Consider the following 22,185-nt stretch of genomic DNA (forward strand, 5'->3'; position numbering starts at 1 on the left):
CTAGTCCCCTCCACCAGGAAGCCTACACAACCCACTGAACCAACCTTAGCCACTGGGCACAGACACCAAAAACCACGGGAACTACGAACCTGTAGCCTGTGAAAAGGAGACCCCAAACACAGTAAGTTAAGCAAATTGAGAAGACAGAGGAACGCACAGCAGATGAAGGAGCAAGATAAAACCCCACCAGACCAAACAAATGAAGAGAAAATGGGCAGTCTACCTGAAAAAGAATTCAGAATAATGATAGTGAAGATGATCCTAAATCTTGGAAATAGAATGGAGAAAATACAAGAAACGTTTAACAAGGACCTAGAAGAACTAAAGAGCAAACAAACAATGATGAGCAACACAATAAATGAAATTAAAAATTCTCTAGAAGGGATCAATAGCAGAATAACTGAGGCAGAAGAACGGATAAGTGACCTGGAAGATAAAATAGTGGAAATAACTACTGCAGAGCAGGATAAAGAAAAAAGAATGAAAAGAATTGAGGACAGTCTCAGAAACCTGTGGGGCAACATTAAACACACCAACATTTGAATTATAGGGGTCCCAGAAGAAGAAGAGAAAAAGGGACTGAGAAAATACTTGAAGAGATTATAGTGAAAACTTCCCTAATATGGGAAAGGAAATAGTTAATAAAGTCTAGGAAGCACAGAGTCCCATACAGGATAAATCCAAGGAGAGACATGCCAAGACACATATTAATCAAATATCAAAAATTAAATACAAAGAAAAAATATTAAAAGCAGCAAGGGAAAAACAACAAATAACACACAAGGGAATCCCCATAAGGTTAACAGCTGATCTTTCAGCAGAAGCTCTGCAAGCCAGAAGGGAGTGGCAGGACGTATTTAAAGTGATGAAGGAGCTGGGACAAAGTGTAGAGTGACATGGACATATATACACTACCAAACGTAAAATAGATAGCTAGTGGGAAGCAGCCACATAGCACAGGGAGATCAGCTCGGTACTTTGTGACCACCTAGAGGGGTGGGATAGGGAGGGTGGGAGGGAGGGCGGCACAAGCAGTAAGAGATATGGGGACATATGTATATGTATAACTGATTCACTTTGTTATAAAGCAGAAACTAACACACCAGTGTAAAGCAATTATACTCCAATAAAGATGTTAAAAAGAAAAGAAAAGGTATGGACATTTGACTGAATAGAATCACAGATTATTATAAAACAGTACTTAATTATCTATTTAACCAAAGTGACAATAAAAGACTTTAAAGATAAATATAGAAGGTTACATGAATTTTAAAAACAAAAAACCCTTAGCTCTGTAATGTTGAGAAGAATTGGTTTTCTCAAGTAATCAAAGGCCTGATAAAGACAATATGAAGAGCAGCAAATTATTTTAAGACAAGAAATCTTGGTTTCCCACACAAATTACTTAAAAGGTAAAGACCCCCCTGCCCCCCTCTTTTTAAAATAGTTTCTTATCAAGAGCAGACCAATAACCTAAGAAAAGTTGGTTGTTTTAGCCAAAGAGAAAACCAAATTCCAGTTTTGTACCAATGTATTTTTGATATTTAGGTTCATTTTTTAAAAACCTATAAATAAATCTGTTTAATCTTAGCAGCTTACTCACAAATAAAATTTCTTTTCCACAACTGTCTATATGTTTTTAATCTATCCAGTTTTTGTCATATACATTTTCTCCTTCTCATTCTGGAACAATCTTTCTACTTTAGGACAAAATCATTCTCTTTCCCTTAAATATGTCTTTAATAACTTTCCTTAGCAAAAATACATCTTCCTTTCCTACATGGGCCATTTTTTAATCCTTATTATTTGTCATAATTTTATTTATATGTATGGATTAGAGTTTTTTAACCATCAGTAATCTTTCTTTTCAGTGAAAACTAAGAAGTAAGCAATTGGGAACTGTCTTCCACATACGATAATTCTGTAGTAAATTGGAAATACATCCGTTCATAATTTCTAGAGGCATATGTATTTTCACAGTACAATTTCTCATGTTCATTACTGACCCAATATATTTATGTTCTCTATACCACATAAAAACAAGATGCCAAAAGTAGATAAACTTTTGTTCAGCTCTTCATGCTTTATCTCATTTGGAAATAATCTATACATTCAATGAATATTCATCATTTAACTTTGTATAGCTTTAAGGTTTTAAGTTATCAGAAAGTTTCTTGAAATTATTTTTAACATACTATAAAACATAATTATTGTTGAAAAGTTCACTTATAAACTTTTATCCCACAGACATCTATTTAATGCACATGTTCTTAACTATACTAGAATTGTGGATGAAAATTTCATGAGACACAAAACAAAGCTAGCCATCATTTTAAGTTATGTTTCTTGTTGACAAAGCAGGCAAGTATCAAAATATCACTGAAGAAAGACTCTAGAAAGTTAAACATGGTTCTTCCCTTCCTTTTTTTTTTTTTTAAACTGCTGTGCTTGACGTGCATCAAGCAGTTCATTTTTATTGTATGTTTGGTTCTTAGGTTGGATTTATAGTTTTCTAATTTTAAATATCTAGTAGAGATAAGCTTATTTGAGAGGCAAACCTAGGTAGAAAAAAAATTGTATCTGTGCCTTACATATAATGCTGATGCTGAAGAAATGCCTATTTTAATTTTACCAACAATTTTAAAACTAGCTTTATTTATCAAAGAGTATCCCAGTTCATGTGGACTTCAAAACACATCTGGGGGCTTCCCTGCTGGCGCAGTGGTTGAGAGTCTGCCTGCCGATGCAGGGGACACGGGTTCGTGCCCCAGTCCGGGAAGATCCCACATGCCGCGGAGCAGCTGGGCCCGTGAGCCATGGCCACTGAGCCTGCACGTCCGGAGCCTGTGCTCCGCAACGGGAGAGGCCACAACAGCGAGAGGCCCGTGTACCGCAAAAAAAAAAAAACACATTTGGGTTAGATTCTATATTTCTGAGAGTTTTAGGAATCCTTAATTTACATGAGTGCTCATTTATATCTAAGCCAACTTGAACTCCTTTGAGGGATTTAATAAATTAATTTGGTAATACCATTTAGAGGTAGAAAAATATCACAAATTATATCTATCTATCTATCTATCTATATATATATATAGACAGTTACAAACAGAGACCTTATAGTTTTTGTTTTAAAATTTTAGCCATGTGTCAGATACATTAATATCTGAAATGTAGTGTAATTATTATTTAAAATTTTCCCTTTTTCTTTTAAGTGCAGGGCAGTTCTGTTTCCAATGTCCTGGGCTTTTACAGTATCTGCAAGCATTTTGAGATGAATAGCTGAGGTTTGGGGATTGGTAAAGCTAGGTGGGCTTTGAATTGCTTCTAGAGCCACATTTCTGTTTTGTAAAGAATTGACTCATAAGACAGTGACAGTTGTTTATAATTCTGCAAAGAACTGGGTCACAGCCTGAATGTTATCAAGGGGCTGACCTGCCCATCCAACTACATTGTACTCAATTTGCTTCTTTATGTCAGGGAGAAGACTTCCAACTAAGATGAAAATCAAAAGATACCTATGTTCCAGATTTAAGCTTCTTCTGTAATCTACCAGAGTAATTTTAAATTCTATGTCATAGTTGAATTAAGTGATATCCTTTCATCCATAAAATATAAACCACCCAGTGAAGTTGGTGTTATCACCCCAACTTCATACAAGAGGAAATTGAGGCCCAGGCAGGATAAATGAATTGCTGAAGTTATACATTTAAAATGTGAAAAGTTTACATGTTTAGAGTAGTATTGTGATTGCACACATACTAGGGTCTGAACTTAGGGTCTTTCCAATCTATTTGGTGGTACATGTATCTTCCACATACTCATTTCATAGATCACCATTTCCCTAATCTCTCAGAATTAATAACCTGAAGTCATCTCTTTTCTCTCTCGCTCTCCATATCTAATCAGTCATCAAATCCTATTAATTTTTCCTTAATGCTTTTATTTTGCTTCCAGTTCTTCTTACTGCCAACATCAAATTCAGGCCCTGTACATTTTATCTGTTGCCTATTGAAATAGCCTCCTAAATTGTCTCTTAGTTTTTCTCTCTTCTCTAATTCAGTTGCCGTTCTAAAGCAACTTTTCATCTTGTGGATCCCCCTGTTTCATCCCTTCCTTATTTTCTTGTTGCCAAAGAAAGTGTTATGGACTGAATTATGTAACCCCTGCCCCTAATTCATATGTTGAAGCCCTACCCCCTGATGTGACTGTACTTGGAGATGGGACCTTTAAGACGGTCATTAAGACTAAATGATGTCATAAGAGTAGGGTCCTGATCTAATATGACTGGGGTCCTTACAAGAAGAGAAAGAGACACCAGGGATGCACACACAGAGGAAAGGCCATGTGAGGTCACAGTGAAAAGGCAGCCATCTGCAGGCCAAGGAGAGAGTCCTCAGGAGAAACCAAACCTACGAACACCTTGATCGTAGGCTTCCAGCCTCCAGAACTGTGAGAAATAAATTTCTGTTGTTTAAGTCACCCATTCTGCCGTGTTTTGTTATGGCAGCCCTAGCTAACAGGAAGGAAGTGTCAATTCTTCATCCAGACAGTCTAGCCCGTCAACAATTTGACTCTTACTTTCAACCTCGTTCATAGAAGTGTTCCCTATTCCAAAGAAGCCCCTCAACATTTTGTTCTTTCTTTTCTAGGCTTCTGTTCCTTTCTGGGAGGGGCTTCTTGCATATTTTCACTTATGTAGATCCTACCTGGCCTTTAGGAATGAGGTCTGGTCTCACTTGTGTTTCCTTATCTAGATCATAAACTCCTTGTGGGGACTATGCCTCCAGATTAGTATCACATGAAGGACCTAATGCAGTGTCTGGCTCTGATGTCTAACAAGTGTCTGTTGATTGAGTCATTAATTTATCTGGATTGTCATGATTTCTCTGATACCTGCTCTTTTATTACAATCTTCTGGCTGTTTTCGCAGAACCAACAGTTTTAAAGTATTATAGCCTGGATAATAACAACAGCAAGCATTGCCTTCTTAGAAGCATAGGCTGTCACCTAAAGAAAATGTGCTGTGATCCTTAATATTTGGAAACAACTATGGAATTGTGAGACAACTTTCTTCCCAGTAATGAGCCCTTCTGTCATAATTTTCCATTTTCCAGCTAAAGCTGGGGTACTCACCCATAGCAAGAAACAACTAGAGTGCACAGACACATACACCTGCCCATTGCAGTGTGGCAGGGGGCAACCAGAAACAATCTCCCTGAGTGTCAAATAGAGAGGGGCACATGGTACCCGCAACTCACTGTTAGCTCTGCGGACACTTAAACATTTAGTTTCTGGGGGAAAAATGTTTTGGGAAAAGGGGGAATGATCCTTTTCCTATTTTTTCAATTGTAGGATTAAAATGATAGGAAACTCCTTTCGCTTATCTCTCCAGGTTCTTTGATTATCTGCTGTTAAAGTGTTTGGAAATGAAGCCTCACTTCCATCTTTCCTTTCCAGCTGAAACCTGAAGGCTTAAGAATACCTATGGGCTAGACTGAGGTACTGGGTAGTTGAGGAAGTTGTTTAGAAGCTTGTTAAGTCTTTTCTCAAAGGCGGTGAATTAAATACACTTTCCACTCGTCAGCTTTAACAAAGAAACCCAGCCATTAACATAGGAAAGCCTTTTGTTTGCATTTTTTAACAGCTGACACTTGTACCTTTTGGAGGAGTGGAGGGCATCTCATTGCTTCCTTGTTTAAATCAGCCTGGAAATAATGGGGATGATAGGGAAGCAGGGCTAATTTCCTTTGTCTCCTATTCAGCAGATAATGGTGGTCTGTGTGGGGTGTTAAAGGCCGGGCTGCAGCGCTGACCTGGAGCTGACTTCATTCTTCAGAGGTTTATCAAAGGCCCCTGTCAGTCAAACTCATGCTGGGAGACTGGGGAATGGCCATCTGGTTCGCTGTTCATCAGAGAGCAGCAAGCTGAGCGACGAGGGGAAAAATCTGTCAGTTCTGAGCCAGGTGGAAGGGTGAGGCGATGCCTTTGGAGGTGGGTTTAGCAGCTCTTGGGCACATACACAGAAGAGAAATAAACGTGAGGGTATATGCGTCTGTGTGTGTGAGAAAGAGACCAAGACAGAAACGGAGAAGGTAAGAGAGAAGGAGAGAGTGGGAAGATGAGCGGATGGAGACTTTTATTTAAGCCAGTGTGATCGTCTTGAATCGATTTTAAGTGGAAAGACTGAAGGTCACTCACGCTGCTAACCCTGCAGAGAAACCTCTGAATTGTTTCCCTGGCTGTGGGGAAGAAAGGGAGTAAGTGGCGCACAGCGGGATCTGATTTAATTTAAAGCACGATGTTTCTGTTCTGAAGCCAGAATTCTTTCATCCTAGCCATGTTGATTACAAGCACTAACAAGGCATTACAAGAAGCACTACCAGGAAATCTTCCCCTCTCTGCTCACCCCAAGTCAACTACTGGTGAACTAGGATTTTTGTGGGGCTACACAGCAGGGTCTGCCCTCAGGACAGACGTTCAGAAAGGCTTCTGTTGTCAGGAAACTCATATCCTCATGGCACCCAGGTTTGGGTCTGTGTTAATGTGAGAATTCCTACCAGTAGCTGACATTTACACAGTCGTGGGAAACAACAGTTTTACCCATGGACATTGCAAATATTGAAGGATGCTTCAACATTCAAAGATCAGAATGACAGAGACCTGGTGCCTGTCTTCCTTTCTCCCTTCCTCCCTCCCTCCCTCCCTTCCTCTCTCCCTCCCTCCCTTCCTTCTGTCCTATTGTGGTAAACTGTATGTAACATAAAATGTTTACCATTTTAACCATTTCTAAGTGGCCTTAAATGCATTCACATTGCTGTGCAACCATCACCATCGTCCATCTCCAGACCTCTTTTTGCCTTCCCAAACTGAAATTCTATCTCACTAAACAGTAATACCCCATTCCTCCTACTCCCAGACCCTGGCAACCACCCTTCTACTTTCTGTCTCCGTGAATTGGATTATTCTAAGTACCTCATATAAGTAGAACCATATGGTATTTGTCCTTTTGTGACTGGCTTATTTCACTCAGCACGTTTTCAAGGTTGATCCTTGTGGCATGTGTCAGGATTTCTTTCCTTTTTAAGGCTGAACAATATGCCATTGTATGGATATACCATATTTTGTTTATCCACTCATCCATCCATCGATGGACATTGGGTTATTTCCACCAAGGCTTTCTTTTAAATTATGCTGTTCTCTCAACTGCCCTCTCCTAGCATCATGTTAAGCCAGTGCCCTATAAATACTGTGGGTTTTTTGGTAGACATTCTTTAGTTGCTGTCAACACAAGTATCACCTCAATTTAGAGTCCACTGCCCTGTCACAAAAATGAGGCTATAATTGTGGTTGGTTTTCTGGCTATTTAAAGTGGAGAGGGGCTCTGATCCAAACAGAGCATGGGGGAAAACTAAGAGATGGGGTGAAGAGGGAATATTCCTGTTCTATTTTTTTTAAAAAAAAATATTATAGAAACTTCTAAAATATATGGAAGTGGAAGAAAGACTAGTTTGATGAACTTCCCATAAATCGCCATAGTCAATCATTGACAAATTACAAATATTTTTTCATCTCTACTTCACACACTGCCTCTCCCATCCTGGGTTGTTTTTCAATTTCCCTTAACTCTTTTTTTTTTTTTAAAGTTCAAACCTACAGAGAAATGTCCAAGAAAAGTGTTAAGAGCAACCATTTGTCATTACCTTCACACTTGTCTTGGAAATCACCAATTGTTAACATTTTGCCACCTTTTCTTTATATCTGTCTATCTATCCATCTATCACATATCTGTACTTTTTTCTTGAGTCATTTGAAATTAGTTGCCTACATGACGACACTTTATCTGTTACTACTTCAGCATCTATCTAAAAACAAGGACGTTCTCCTTCATAACCAAATGCAATGATCACACTCAGGAATTAGACATTTATACATGATTAGCTAATAAATAATCCATATTCAATTTTCCCCAATCATCTCAACATATGCCACCATATATATCTATATCTGTATATCTATATCTATATTTATTTATTTATTTTAGAAAATCTAGTAAGGGACTAAGTGTGACATTTCCTTGTCATTTCTCTTTAGTCGCCTTTAGACTCCTGACCCTTTTTGTCTTTGATGCCACCCAGCTGTTTTGGGGTGAAGGTCTTGCAGATATGTAATTTAATCTCTGAGATGGTGAGAAAGAGGATGATGATTGTTTCTGAATCTAGCGTCATGATGGACTCATAAATGTTTACATTGTTGTTAGCAGAGATAATTCAGGAGTCGATAATATCTAGAATCTTCTGTTTGGCATCCAAATGTCTTCTGAGATATTTGCAAAGAGCAAGAATGATGAGCCATTAGCTAATTCCAATAAATGAGTCACACATTAGAGAAACTTTTCGCTTCTGCCTTTGGAACTATCCCTGAAAGAAGGGCAGGTTTGCCTTTCGTCCTGGCAGGGACTTACAGTTGGCTCTTTCTAATGTAAGTCTAAATTTATTTTTGAATGTTCCCTAGTTAAATCTTGTAAAACTCCCAAAAGTCAGGACATCTCTCATTTATGTGTGAAGGAAGTGAACATGGGGGCATCTAGGGTATAAGGCATTCAGACAAAGAACACTGTCTCTGATTTGTTGAATATTTCCTAGGACCACATAATCTACATGAGAGCACTTAACAAGTATTATCACTCTATTAGTGTGCCCAAACTCAAACCAGTGAGAATGCAAGATGGTTCCTAGTTATTTGTATTGAATGGTTAAGGCTAGTAAGGTATCTGGATGCAGCAGAATTCTGATGTAATGTAAAGATGTATTGGTTTTGTATATAATATTATTTATAATTTTTAAGAGTCAGAAATATCATTCTACTTAAATGCTCACTTAGGTCTTTAAAAAGGCCAAATAGACATTTCTAAAAACCATCTAAAAAGAGGATAAAAACTTTAAGTTTGGCTTTTTTGAAGGACAAGTATACATAGCAGCCAGAACACAGACCTGCCTATTATAAGGTAGTGGACAAGGTTATTCTGATCTTTGTCCCCATGGTTTAATTAATGATAGAAGAGTGTTGGCCTAGACTACTTGTTAGATGAAGTCTGACATTTTGAAGTTTATGTTTGTGTTGGGTACCAAGAGAAAAATGTTCAAATTTTTTTCATTTAGCTGATGAGAGAGGTCTTGCTGAGGTCTGTCAACTGGACCATTTAACAAAAAAACAAAAACTCCTTTTATTTTTAAATTCACCCACCATGTACCTAAAGTATTACCTTAAAGGACCCCTGCCTGTGGTATCCAGCATTTTAGACAAGAGCCTGTGGACTCTTGCCACCATATGGCTCATAAACAAAAAATTGTGAGCCTTTGGGACATTGAGATGATGAAGTAACACCAAAACAGTGAGCCAGGGAAACCCATGTGGCTGGGAGACAAGCAAGGAGGACTCATGTTCCTGAACTATCAGGATGCCCTTGCTGAATGAAGGGTGGATTCCGAGGAAAACTGCTGGAGAAGTAAGAAGTTAAGATCAAAAGAGAATATGAACGGAGCTATTTACAAAGATTATGTCCCTGCATGTCTTTCTGTGTGTTTGTTTTAAAAATTTATTTATTTTAACAAGGTTTGCTTAACTAAGCCATGGATTACCTAGAGTGGTTTTGTTTTACATGTGTTTTGAACTTACATTGTCAATCTTTCTATGCCTCTTCTTGGAAATCTCATGGAAAAGAGGGATTACCTTAATTCCTCTTGGTGTCTCCTGGGAAATCAAAATAGTTTTCATATAGTTCTCTTTAACTAACTACAACATTTTATAGGATTCTGGGGTTAATTTCAAGACTCATGACATGAATGTTTTCATGCTATGTTCGTTTGGGGTAACAGATTTCCTTGTAGAAAGGAGGTTGGGATGAGCTGGGTATTTGGCACATATAGGGAACATGGAGATGGTCCCTTGCCGTAAAGAGTTGGGACTTCACTCTCTATCTTTACTTTTATCTGTCTGGGATTCTTTTGTTTCCTGGCAGTGCTACAGCTGCGTGAATCTCAGAGGCACACACCTAGCCCTTCATTACATATAAGCTTCTTGTCTTACCCTCTCCACCAACAGAAAACTCTAATTGAGAAATCTGTTTCTTTATTACTTATTTCTCTTCCACAATAAAAATGTATCAGTTCCAGGTCCCATTCTTTCTCATCCTGGTATTACACTCGGAAATAATAGCAGTAAATAATTAGTGAATGAAGCATTTCCAATAAGGTACTGATGAACTAGCAATGGATTGGCAGTTTCTATCTCCAGACTTCCAAAACTTTAATAGGTCTATAGGAGATACCATGTTGTACTCTAAAGATGTACGTGTGGTTTAGCAATGGAAATGTAGAAAAAAAATTATGTAAGTTTGGATCTGTGTCCAAGGCCAAGTTCGTCATATAGCGTGATATGTGTGTGTTCAAGCTGTGAAGATTGAAGCCATCAAAGTGGGATGTAATGTTGGTCATTATCATACTCCTCCCAGGCGTTAGGGACCTTCCTGCTTTATTCCTGAGTGCCTGTCCTCACACTACATTGAATACCAATGGTGGGGATTAGTAGGATAATCAGCATAATTGACCCATTCTGACCCTGGCCATCATGTCCCAAGGGGGAATCTAGGGCTCAATACTCTATTAAAACTGGTGTTTAGTTGTCATTCAGACAGATAGCGTGGGGCTAGGCAAAAGCTGAGCATCTAAACATGGCAGCACATGATTCCAATGGCAGGCAAATAGGAATATGAGCTTAAAAGTAAGCCTACAATTTCAAGGTATGGAGGAAAGGAAGATATCATTGTACAAAGTCCAGTTCAAGTCTAGGATCTGGAGAAGCCAGTAATCGGGGAAAAGGAGAGCCATGGAAGGCCCATAGGAAAAAATCTGAGATGGCAGATGCCTAAAAGAAGTATAATAAACTCAGGAATTAGGAGACTGGATAAAAGGGTAAAATCACTATGGGACCTAGAGAGAAGAGTTTTGAAGAGGTCTAAGTACCAAATTTAGGATGGCACCAGCAAGACAGATTTGACACTGGTTAACAACCTCCCTCCTTCTCTCCTTGAGATTGGTCCCAGAATTTGGAAATGTGTGTGTGTTTTCAGTTAAATAATCTCAGTTTCTATATTAGAAGCAAAGGACAGTGGTTATGATAGGGATTCAGGCAACTTTCACAGAATCGAAAGGCATAGATATGGGGGTTAGTGTTCTCTGCCCTGTGTCCAGCTTCTGAGATACAGTCTGGCTTTGTGGTATTCCTGAAATCACACCTAATGGTAAGACATAGATTCTGTGCTATGGGCCTTCTCTCATAAGCAAGGTCGCTGATCTCAAGTCCCCTAAGCCCTTTTGCTGTACTGGAGGTCTAAGTGACTTTTTGAAGCCTAGAAAGATTGGCCTTATCAGATAAATCTGCCTTTTGTAATTCAAGGAGGAGGTTTGTCAGACTGAGCATTTCTGTGAGTTGGTCCTACCTGCCTCATGAGTGGTGAATCCTATGAGGCAGAAAGGATCTGGGAATTCAGCAGTTGCCTTGGTTTCCAAGAAATGTCTCCACCCTTCAGTTGGTTCTGAAAATAACAGTCTGTTTCACTTGAAAAGGGAATGCATGCTGAGTTCTCTTCTCAGCTTATAAATTATGCTGTATTAACACTGGCATCAGTTTCATTTTCACTGTGTAAACATGAGGCAGCCCAGAGTGGAAAGAGGGTGGGAAGGGCCGGCTGCCAGGCCCCAGCAGAGATGCGTGAGCAGCACTTTGAATGTTGGATGGTGTTCATGCTACATTAAAGTTGGGTTCCCCAACACCTGTCCCCAGCACTCAGGCCTTTTAAAAAAAAATTATGAACACTTTGCCACCTAGGTTGGTTGGTTTAGTGCTAGGTGAAGTACATGGTTAGGTAAATGCTGTGATTCAAATAGCCCTGAGAAAGGGGGCTCTTCTGAAAAATGTCCAATGTCTGGTCACTGGGTCTGTGAATCTATTATAGATTCATCTGTAGGGGTTATGATGTAACATTTTAAAACCTCCCTCTTCCACCATAAATATACTAGGGATGGAATCACATATTTATTTCACTAACCCTTTTACTGAGCCAGACCTTCTGTTGTAGGCAAGGCACCTTGGTCCCAAATTAAAATTTCTATTGCCATTATTGGCCATGAAGAACTTAGCATGAACTATTTCATCAATGATTCCAGTCAACCAACTTGACAAGTGCAACACAGGGTGACTACATGGGTAATGAAGATTAAGGTACAGGAATAGCAAGATACATATCTAAAGAGCACAGACCTAGGTAGGACCTGACCAGGATCGTTGGTGGCCCAGGGACAAAGTGAGGGCGATGATGGACTGAAGGGAAGGAATGGGGGTGTCACAGAGGGGAAAAGGAAATAGACGATGTAAAAATGGAAAACAGTAACAAAACCCTTTCTCGGCTACACAGTTTTGTTCTAGAGATCACTTGTACAGCCGTACACTTGTGGAGTAAGATGGCCCCTTTGAAACGAGAAGGACTTCTAAACATGAAAACTCAGTATATTAAAATCCATCAAAGTTAGAATTCTTATTTAGAATTAGAAAAGTAAAAACATTTAGTCAAAATGTCTATCTGAAATGTGAAGTCTTTTAGAAGATTCTCTAAGGCAGTGTTTTTCAAGGTGGAACATATCAGTCGTGATGGTGTCTGCTGTAGGTAACTGAAGATCCAACTCAACAAACAGGCTTAAATGAGAGGGACATTATTACCTTATGTAAAAAGACACCCAAATGTCAGAGTGAGCTTTAGGGTTAGTTGAGTCAGTTGTTTAATAATTTCATAAAGGACCCAGTTCTTGCCTTCTGTCTACCCTAACAATGCCAGTGTCATTTAATCCCAGAAATGATCCCCCCGTAGTCATCAGATGGCTACTGTGCACCAGGCTACACTAGTTTCCTTGTTCACAGCTGGTGGGAGAGAGAATTTCTCTCTTAACATGGAATTCGTTTCTTTCCCTTTCGTCTTAGTGACCCACCCACGTTCACATACCTGCAGGGAATGGCATCCACTGATTGGCTTCTGCCTGAGCCCCTGAACCAGTTAGTAAAAGGGACTTTGAGATGATGTGATTGGCTGGAGGACTGATCGGGAACTAGAATCAGTTTCTCATAGTGCAGAATGAGAGACCAGTAGAAAATGGGATGAGTGGTTTAGGAAGTCAAGCACGATATCCACACCCTAGTGAACGACGCCACTATTGAGGTGGGAGTGGGAGGCACAGTCACTCCTCCCCCTTGCTCACCCCTGCCTCTCATTTATCTTTACCCTTCAAACACTACTTTGTACTTTCTAGGAGCTTCTAGGATTCTAGTTTGAAACCACTGTCAGAGCAAGGGCAGCATCAACCCAAGAAACCAAGTAGGTGTGAAGCCTGAGTAATTACCTTCTCTAAAAGCTTAGAAATTCTGAGCTTACAGCAGAGACTCTTTTGCCACATGCTCCTGTACCTTTAGTCTGTCATATAAACTCTTCCTTGTCCATGCAAGGAGAAGTAGCCCAGAATAATGGGTAGGACGTTCCTGGCCAAAAAAAAATAAAGCAAAACAACACAGAATTCCATAATTAAGAATTTCTTTAAAAAAGAAGGAATAGAAGAATCCTGAATAGACTCTTATGTACGTCAACAAATACTCTATCTTTCATGTGCACTATTGGGAAGATTTTCTGTTTGATTTTTTTAATGTTTAAATTTGTCAAAGAAACTTAAAAACTACTTGGATGTAAATTCTGTTTGATAAAAATAGTTTTATTTTGAAATCATGTTTTAGAACTGCAGGCACGGCTCTCAGCATCCCAAAGCACATGGCCTGGCAACTGCACTGAGCACCAACGATGCCCACAGGAATCTGAAACAAGGCCGCCCCAGGAAATCGGGAACTCCGTGTTGATCCTGTTACCACACGAGAGCATTGGAAATGGTTGGTTTTAGCCATTAACTGGCAAAATGAATTTTTTCCTTTTTTTTTTTTTTTTTTTTCACTTCTTGAGAAATCTCTAAGGCACTGTTTTGGTTGACCACTAGAGTGAACCAAATAACACTGTCTATTTTAACGTCATAATTCAATGCTGTTATTCTCCTGCCTATATATCCTATTTGTAGAACTTAACACTAGTGTCTGCCCCAGATTGCATTTTCTGATAGGAACTTACTGCAGGTCCTTTGCCTCTTTGCTCTTGAATGTATCCCATGCCTTTTCCCTGTATCACTGGGGCTGAATCCTTCATCACATTTCTGGACTTCTTGGCCAACTTGCTTCCAGCTAAGTCCTAACAATAGGAGGCCCTAGTGGGAGATTGGAGGATCAGAGGGAAGGAGACATCAGATTATTTCCCTGTTTCTCTCTGCCAGGAAGGGTCTCTTTTGTGTCTTATCAGTGGCGTCAGTTCCCACTAGTCAGTTCCTCCCTTCATGTTCCCACCTCCTACCAGGCAGACATGCTACAATTTCAGCTGCCACCGGCTGAACTTTGGGTGCAAAATCTGACATACTTGGTTGAATAATTAGTTTGATTTCTTTGAAATCATATTTTATAAGAGCACCCGTGGCTCTCAGCTGCAACATCCCAATGCACATGTGTGGGCAGCTGCAATCAGCACTAAGGTCCCAGTAACGTCCTCCCCTCATTGTCCCTCTAGCCCTATGGGTGGTAGTAGCTCACTATGGTTTCTACTCACCTTCCTCCCCTGGTTGCTCCTTCAGCTCTTGTAAGAACACTGAAAACATTTTCTACTATTACATTCCCCCTTTTGAATTATCTGACAGGTTTGTTTTCTGAGTTAGAACCTGATGAATACTATAGGGAAATACTAGTTGCTTTAATAGGATGTTCTTTTGATATACCCACCATGCTACCAACAGAACTACAAATGATAATAACATTCTTTGAAAGTGGAATCATCTTGTGCTAAGTTGACTTCTGTTTTTCTTTGTTTCTTTTATAGAAAATTTAAAAATTTCTCCTGCAGACTATATGTTTTGCATTGATGCTTGTCCACATGTTTAGGTAGTGAGGACTTGAAGTCCTAAGTGTATCAGATAAGCATGCAGACTATCAATATGGCAGAAAAAATAATGCATTGAGTCCCTCGTGTGGCCTTAGTTTTTGCACCAATGTCTTTCAAATTTCATGTTAAATGTCTTAAGTGCTTTTCAATACCAAGAATGCTAGAAGAATCTTTTGAATTTAACTTAAAATTGAAAAAGCCAAATAAAGAAACTGTGTTCAAAATTGACAGATATCTCCCATACTTCCCATTTAAAATACTGGCACATATTAAAAGGCATACATAATTTGTAGTTTTTGACCAAAGATCAGTTGAATTAAAGGGCAGCAGGGAGTTAGTATTGAAGCTTTGGTTGAAAATCCCCAGAGGGGTCTCAAGTCAAATTATATGGAAGCAGAAGCAGACATCCCTGGCAGGACTTGAAACACTCTGGGGTCAGCCATCTTGAACACAACGGTGGGATGGCTGAGTGCTTGCCTGTGTTAATTACTGCTTAAATCATTGGGTAGGATTAGCAGAATATGCATAACTCAGGTGGGTCTTCATTTGCACATAATGACTTTGGTCTTTCCCATAGCAAATGCTGAAGTGTACTATGAGAAAGAAAACATCCATAATTACTTTTTTTTTTTTTAAATAGCAGACAGAATGGCTATAATTTCTTTAGAGAAGGAGTTCAAGTTTTCCATTTTGCTTTTAAGAAGGACTCAGGAAAAGGTTACATTAGACAATTTTGCATAGGGCTGCTGACAAAAACCAAAAAAGTTAAAGTTGGTGGGGTGTAGAGAGGATTCCCCACCCCTTGCAAAAAAAAAAAAAAACAAAACACATAAAGCAAATTAAACAGAAATACAAGCAATCGCTCTCTCCTACACCCCACACAAAATAACAAAGAAAAATCTGTATTTTGTTTTTCAAGGTATAGTAGAGAGAATTTTTTTCTTTCAATATGCTTTCAAATCCTCAGGGACTTTATAATTTATCAAGAAAACACATTCTTCCTAATGAAAGGTTACTGACCTTCATGAATGTGACAGTTCAATTACAGCCCATTCATATGCAGAGCAGCGTTGATAAAGGATTTGGGAAATGTGACTAACATAGCAAAAACAGAAAAATGTCTAGGAAATTATTATTAGTTAAAAAAATTTTTTTTAATTGTGAAACAAGAATAATAAATAATATTTGCTCAGGTCGTAGACCCTTCTGGGCCCCAGCAGCCCATTAGATTTGCTTCATTGGGTATGCTGCCTTTTTTTTTTCCTAATCTATCTGCCTTTTTAATCCTCTGAGCCACTAAACCTAACAAATCAGCGAGGATCTGAAATGCAGGATTTCAATTTTTTTTCCTTTTTCCTTTGACTGGCAGGGCAAGGTGGAACGTGTCTTAATGTTATTTTAAGTGCTTGACTACTATTTAGATGCTGAAGGGATGGAGAGTTATAAGAGGGAGTGTTATATACTCTCAGCCACCCACATACATGCACTCTAGCCCAAGCTCACAGGAGGCAGGCCCCTCCAGAACAGCAGAATAGTTAAGCCAGATCCTGGCTAGACTCACTGGAGCCAGCCTCAGCCAGACTTGGGTGACACCTGTGAGCTGCTGTTTGCTGAGCCCCTCGAGGTGTGGGAAAGAAAATCCAACTGCCACTTTGTAGCCCAGAATGCCCCTCTGCCAGAGATCTCTGGAATATCCCAGAACCAGGTTCTTTTTTAGCAACTGTTGGTAGGGATTCTCCTTTAACAATACATTTTTCATTAAAAATAAGACAAAATGCATCAAAATATAAAATTCTCCTTGGGATATAACCAACATAAATATTTTAAATAACTTTGAAATATAATCGTTGTTTTCATTTTTAATATTTTACCTTGGAAATTAACATTAGCCACATACATGTGTGGTGTGAGTTGTCAAACGGTAAACTTTACTGAGAGTTTTGAGAGAACATACATACATGTCCCCAACACCCATCATATTGCCTGGCACATAGTAATCATTCAATATTTGCTGAATGAATCCCCGTTCTTACAGCATTTTTTTCCACTCTGTTTTTGGATAAGCACTCTGGCCTAATCAGCAGTTATTCCTCTTAAGATATTTACCCACCCTAATTTGCTCTTATCAGTTGCCTTCTTCCTCCACCATTTCTGGGCTATTTGACTTCAAATCACTTTCAGTCACGTTGCATTTTTTAACATAAGTCTACTACAGAAGGCATTTTTAAGGGAAGGATTTGAAGAAGGAAAAATAAGGAGAAAGGGTATCAGTGTCAATTTTATGTATTCCTAAACCTGACAAAGCATAAACCTTTTCCCTTAGGCATTAATATGTGAAGTCATACCTTACTGGCAGAAACCTTGCAAACAGACAGTGAACGGCAGCAAAGATGGTACTGTTGAGTGTAGCCTGTTTCTCCATTTCCGCTTCTCTTGAGCAATATTCTGAAAAGGTTTATCAGGTCTTCTTTGTAAATCAGTATGTTAGGAATTAGTGTGGAATGGAATTCAAATAAAATCACCTCAGAGTACTATTTCTTGAGTCTGAACATCCGTTTCAAAAAGACAACATTGAATATAATATTCTGAGAAATTAAGATACTTTGAGAATATAATAATTTAAAGACTAGTAGGGTAGTCTAAGGTTTAGATTAGCTACAGTAAATATTTTAATGTGTGTCTCTTTTTATTTTGTCCAGTGTTTATTTTGTCCCATGTATAATTTGACTTATTCTATTTTTAATATGAAGGGAGGAGATAAGTATGCTGCATCACACACACACACACACACACACACACACACTTTTATATACTAGCAAATACCTTAGATGGCAAGGAAGTTAGTGATTTGACAGTAAGATCTTTTTGAATTTTGAAATAAATTTTGCCACTTAATAAACATGATTGATATATGGATTTTTTTTTTTTTTTTTTTTTTTTGCGGTACATGGACTTCTCACTGTTGTGGCCTCTCCCGTTGCGGAGCACAGGCTCTGGACGCGCAGGCTCAGCGGCCATGGCTCACAGGCCCAGCCGCTCCGCGGCATGTGGGATCCTCTCGGTCCGGGGCACGAACCCGTGTCCCCTGCATCGGCAGGCGGACTCTCAACCACTGCACCACCAGGGAAGCCCCGATATATGTTTTTAATTAAAGTTCTATAAGCTTTATTTTCTCAAAGTTCACTTTTGTTTAGGTGTCTTATTTTTTGCATAACCTGAAGGACATAGCAACATTTTGAAAGATGGTCAATAAAAATTTCCTTCAATTACTATTTTTCTGTGTGTCAGACCTAGACACATTCAGAACTCTGGTGTAGTTTGGGGAAGCTTATCAATTCTGACTCAATGCTGTGAGAAAGTGAATTTGGAATTTTAAAAAGTACTCTAGATCAGAGTTGCATGCTTTATACCTCTTGATACTGTTTCTGATGTTTCTTCTAAATATCCTTTTTTACTTTGTTAATTTTTGATACCACCCAGAACCACTATTTAACTACTAACAAACTTTCTTTGAGCAAATACTATGCATACAACACCATATTATTCATTTTATGTTTTATGGATAAAAAACAGAGAGTTGCAAAGAGAGTAAGTGGTATGTTTGTCCGACTCCAAAATCTTTTCACTTAACCAATTCACTACAGTGCCAGAAAATGCACTTAGCAACAATTAACAGGAAATCTAACTCCAAGTGGCTTAAATAATAAGAAAATTGTATTATCTCATACAACGTGTGATCACAGGTAGGGTGGCTGTATCATCAGATATTCAGTAGCTCAGAAATATTACAGAGAACAGAAATTCTTTCCGTCTCTCTTACCTGTTATTCTCAGTGGATATGTGGAGTCTCCTCATGGTCTTGAGATGGCTGCTATAGCTTTAGGCATCCCATTCTTATATTTCAATGTCAAAAGTCAAAATATGGTACGAAAAGCTCATATTTTTTCTGGACACTTTTTAAGAAACATTTCTCTAAAACTCTCCCTCATATTTCATTAGCCAGAGCTGGGTCATATGGCCCTTTCTAAATAGATCATTGATAAAGGAAATTAAATTACCACAATTGATTTAGACAAAATTTATTGGGGCTAGAGCTGTCCTTTCCTCAAGGACACACTGCATGGAAAAAATGTGGGTATCAGAACAAAATTTTGTTTCTTTAGCAAAAGTGGGGCATAGTTCCAGTAGGCAACCAGTAAAGTCCGTTAGAGCTATCTCATGATGGCAAGGGACAAGGAGAAAGACAGGGCAACACTAAAAGGGGAAAGTTGGAGATCAGTGGGAAAAGAAAGAAAAAAATAGAAATCTTGTGTGTAGCAGGTGTTCAGTAATTGCTGATGACAGAAAATGAATGAAATACAATTTACAACAAAGTTAATCTGACACATATTTAATGATATGTGTTGTTCCATGACATTTCAGGCCAATAGTTTAGTAGTCCACATAAATAACTGTAATTAGTACTACTTTTTGACAGATCTTTATAGCTTATAATCTTTTCCATTGTGAATTAACTAGTTTAAGAACAAGCATCAATGTTCAGAGGCCTTTTTTTCCCACTCTTCTTACAAACGGTTGACCCTTAATCATATATTTGCTGACAAGTACTGGAATGATTCCCCAAGAAGTGGAGTAGCCCATGATTCCTCTGTTCTTCTCCACCTACCTGATGGGGTCCCGAAGTGACCCCCTCTCTCACCCCCCTCATCTCCTCAGAGAAGTAACCAGTGGCAACTAGAACATGTCAAAGTCTCAGGACCTATTGCTGTCTGACTCAATCAGATCTGGAGGCAAGGCTTTCAGAAAGCACAGCAACAAATAACTGTTTCCAGATCTTTCCAATTTTCGTAAGAAAGGAGAAACCAGAATCATAGTGAAAGTTCATAAGAGGTTTCCATCCTGCATAACAGAAACTGCACTAGATAATAATCTGGAAACTTGGTTCTTCTTTGGCCAAATCCTTTAATGGTTAAAGCTTTGTTTCCTTAAATGCAAAAACAGTGCTTGGGAATAACTGATCTCTAAGATTCTTTCTAGCTCTACCTTCAATAATTCTACCTTACAATTTTGCTTCAGACCAGAATAGTTTAATTCAATTATGAGCAGACATATAGAATTGTATCTGAGGTGATTTCATATACTACTAGGAATCCTGACTTCAATTAGTTAAGTAGAATCCTGGAAATGTGGGCTACTCTCTGTGTTTTGATGTTGCCAATAAAGGGCTCTACTATAGTAATAGGCCCAGCAACTCATATAATCTAAATGTGTGCTAGTTTCTTGAGAAAAGGTAAAGCATTTTGTTATATATATTGTTCTCTTTTTGGAACCCTGAGCCCAAGTTTGAAGTTTTTAAGCCAGTCCAAAGAAAACTGAGATCAAATATGACAATATTATTCTCTATTATTATTACTGTGGTTGTTATTCTCTATTGGTGGCATAAGAAGCTCCTCTGATGCAACATCATTAGAATGCCAAAAAAGGGGAAATTTCTGAGGAATGTCCACCCTTCCCTTGATCCTGAGGATGCATCTTCTAGACAATCCCCAACTTCACAAGATGAGTTGTTCTTGCTGATTAGCCTTGAATTCCTTGGTGGACCTTTCCCAGGCCATCTGAGATGGGACTACACTTGTCAGGGAACGTGTGAAAGTGCTCCATCCCAAGTAGCTCTCTCCACATGCCCTTGCCCTTGTGAGTCATCTGTCACCCTTCTCTCCCACTCAGTGTGCCCCTGGTCCTTTTTATTATTTCACTGTTGATCTCAAATCCTTGCCTACCCAGTGTGCTGACCAAAAACCATGCCCAGGGCACAGCGTGCCCCCTCCCTCTGCTGGTGATTCCACTGCCAGTGCCATCCATACACGTGCTACCAGGGGCAGGCTCTACTCTCATCCCCACCACCACCTTCAGCAAGACCACTCTGACCTCTGGGCTCTTTCTCAGAGAAATCCTGAATAGTTTTACTGCCCTCGGAAGAAATGTGGCCCCTGGACACAACCTGGTTCTGCTGGCTCTTCCCACCTTCCCTCTCGTCCATCTTTTTCTTGGGGGAACTGAGGAAAGCGGGAGTCTTGGAGTTATGTTTTCTCTTTGGGGCTGTGCTCTCACACGGGCAGGAAGAGTCTACCGTGAGAATTCTAGCTCTCCTGGAGGAAGGGTTCAGAAATGCTCATCTGTCTTCTTGAATCCCGAGAGCGCATTCGAGCTGTCACTGAGCAGACTTGGAACAATTACTTTGCACACCAACACAAGTGTGCTTATGTTATTCGCCACCCCAAATGCCCAGCTTTCCAGAAGGAGAGGCTTCTCTTTCCAATCTGTGCTCAGCCCTGACCTTCCAGACCTGTGCAGATTATGCATCCCATTCAGCCAGCATCTCCCCTTGTCCTGAGCAGTTCTCAAGTACCAGATTTTACATTCATCTAGTTCACTGATGTAATTTAAGCAAAGGAACCATCATGCACATAAATTTATCTGGGAAGGTGGAGCCCACAAGCATAATTTCACCTTTCTTTATGCTTACCTACTCTTCAGAATATGTGTTATTACCAAAAAAAGTACATTGCAAGGGTGGAAAATCTGAAAAGATGAAATAATCATAGCATCTTGGTCCAAAAATGTGTACAAGAAGAAAAGGGGAAATGTTAGTAAATATTTGTTAATTTTCACACATTTACTGATTGTTGTTTGAAATGTTTTGCTTAATGTTACTTGATTTTAATAAAATATTCAGTCTAATTGGAGAAGATACGCATACTGGACCCAACCTCAGCATATGCTTTGCGAAATTAATTAGAAACTGGCTAGCGTGACTTGGTGAGACTAGGTTATATTCGCTGAACTTGAGATGAGAAATTTTCTTTTGTTTCTTTTAAGCAAGATGCAGGTGGTTCAATAAATGCCACTTAACTGGGGCAGACTTGATCAGGGAAGTTGCTGAATTGGGAAACCAATTAAGTCTAATGATAATTAGCATGCGCTGCTGCTTAATTGGGATAGGTGGTCCATTGAGTTGGTATCACTGTAGGTAATTAAATGATGCTCTTGACGGATAAGGGATAGAGTCTTCTTGATGCTTTAAAGACTGAAGGCAATTTATTTCCTCTCTTGAT

Source organism: Mesoplodon bidens (genome assembly GCF_964165515.1).
Source record: "Mesoplodon bidens genome assembly, chromosome: 10".
Lineage (NCBI taxonomy): Eukaryota > Metazoa > Chordata > Mammalia > Artiodactyla > Ziphiidae > Mesoplodon > Mesoplodon bidens.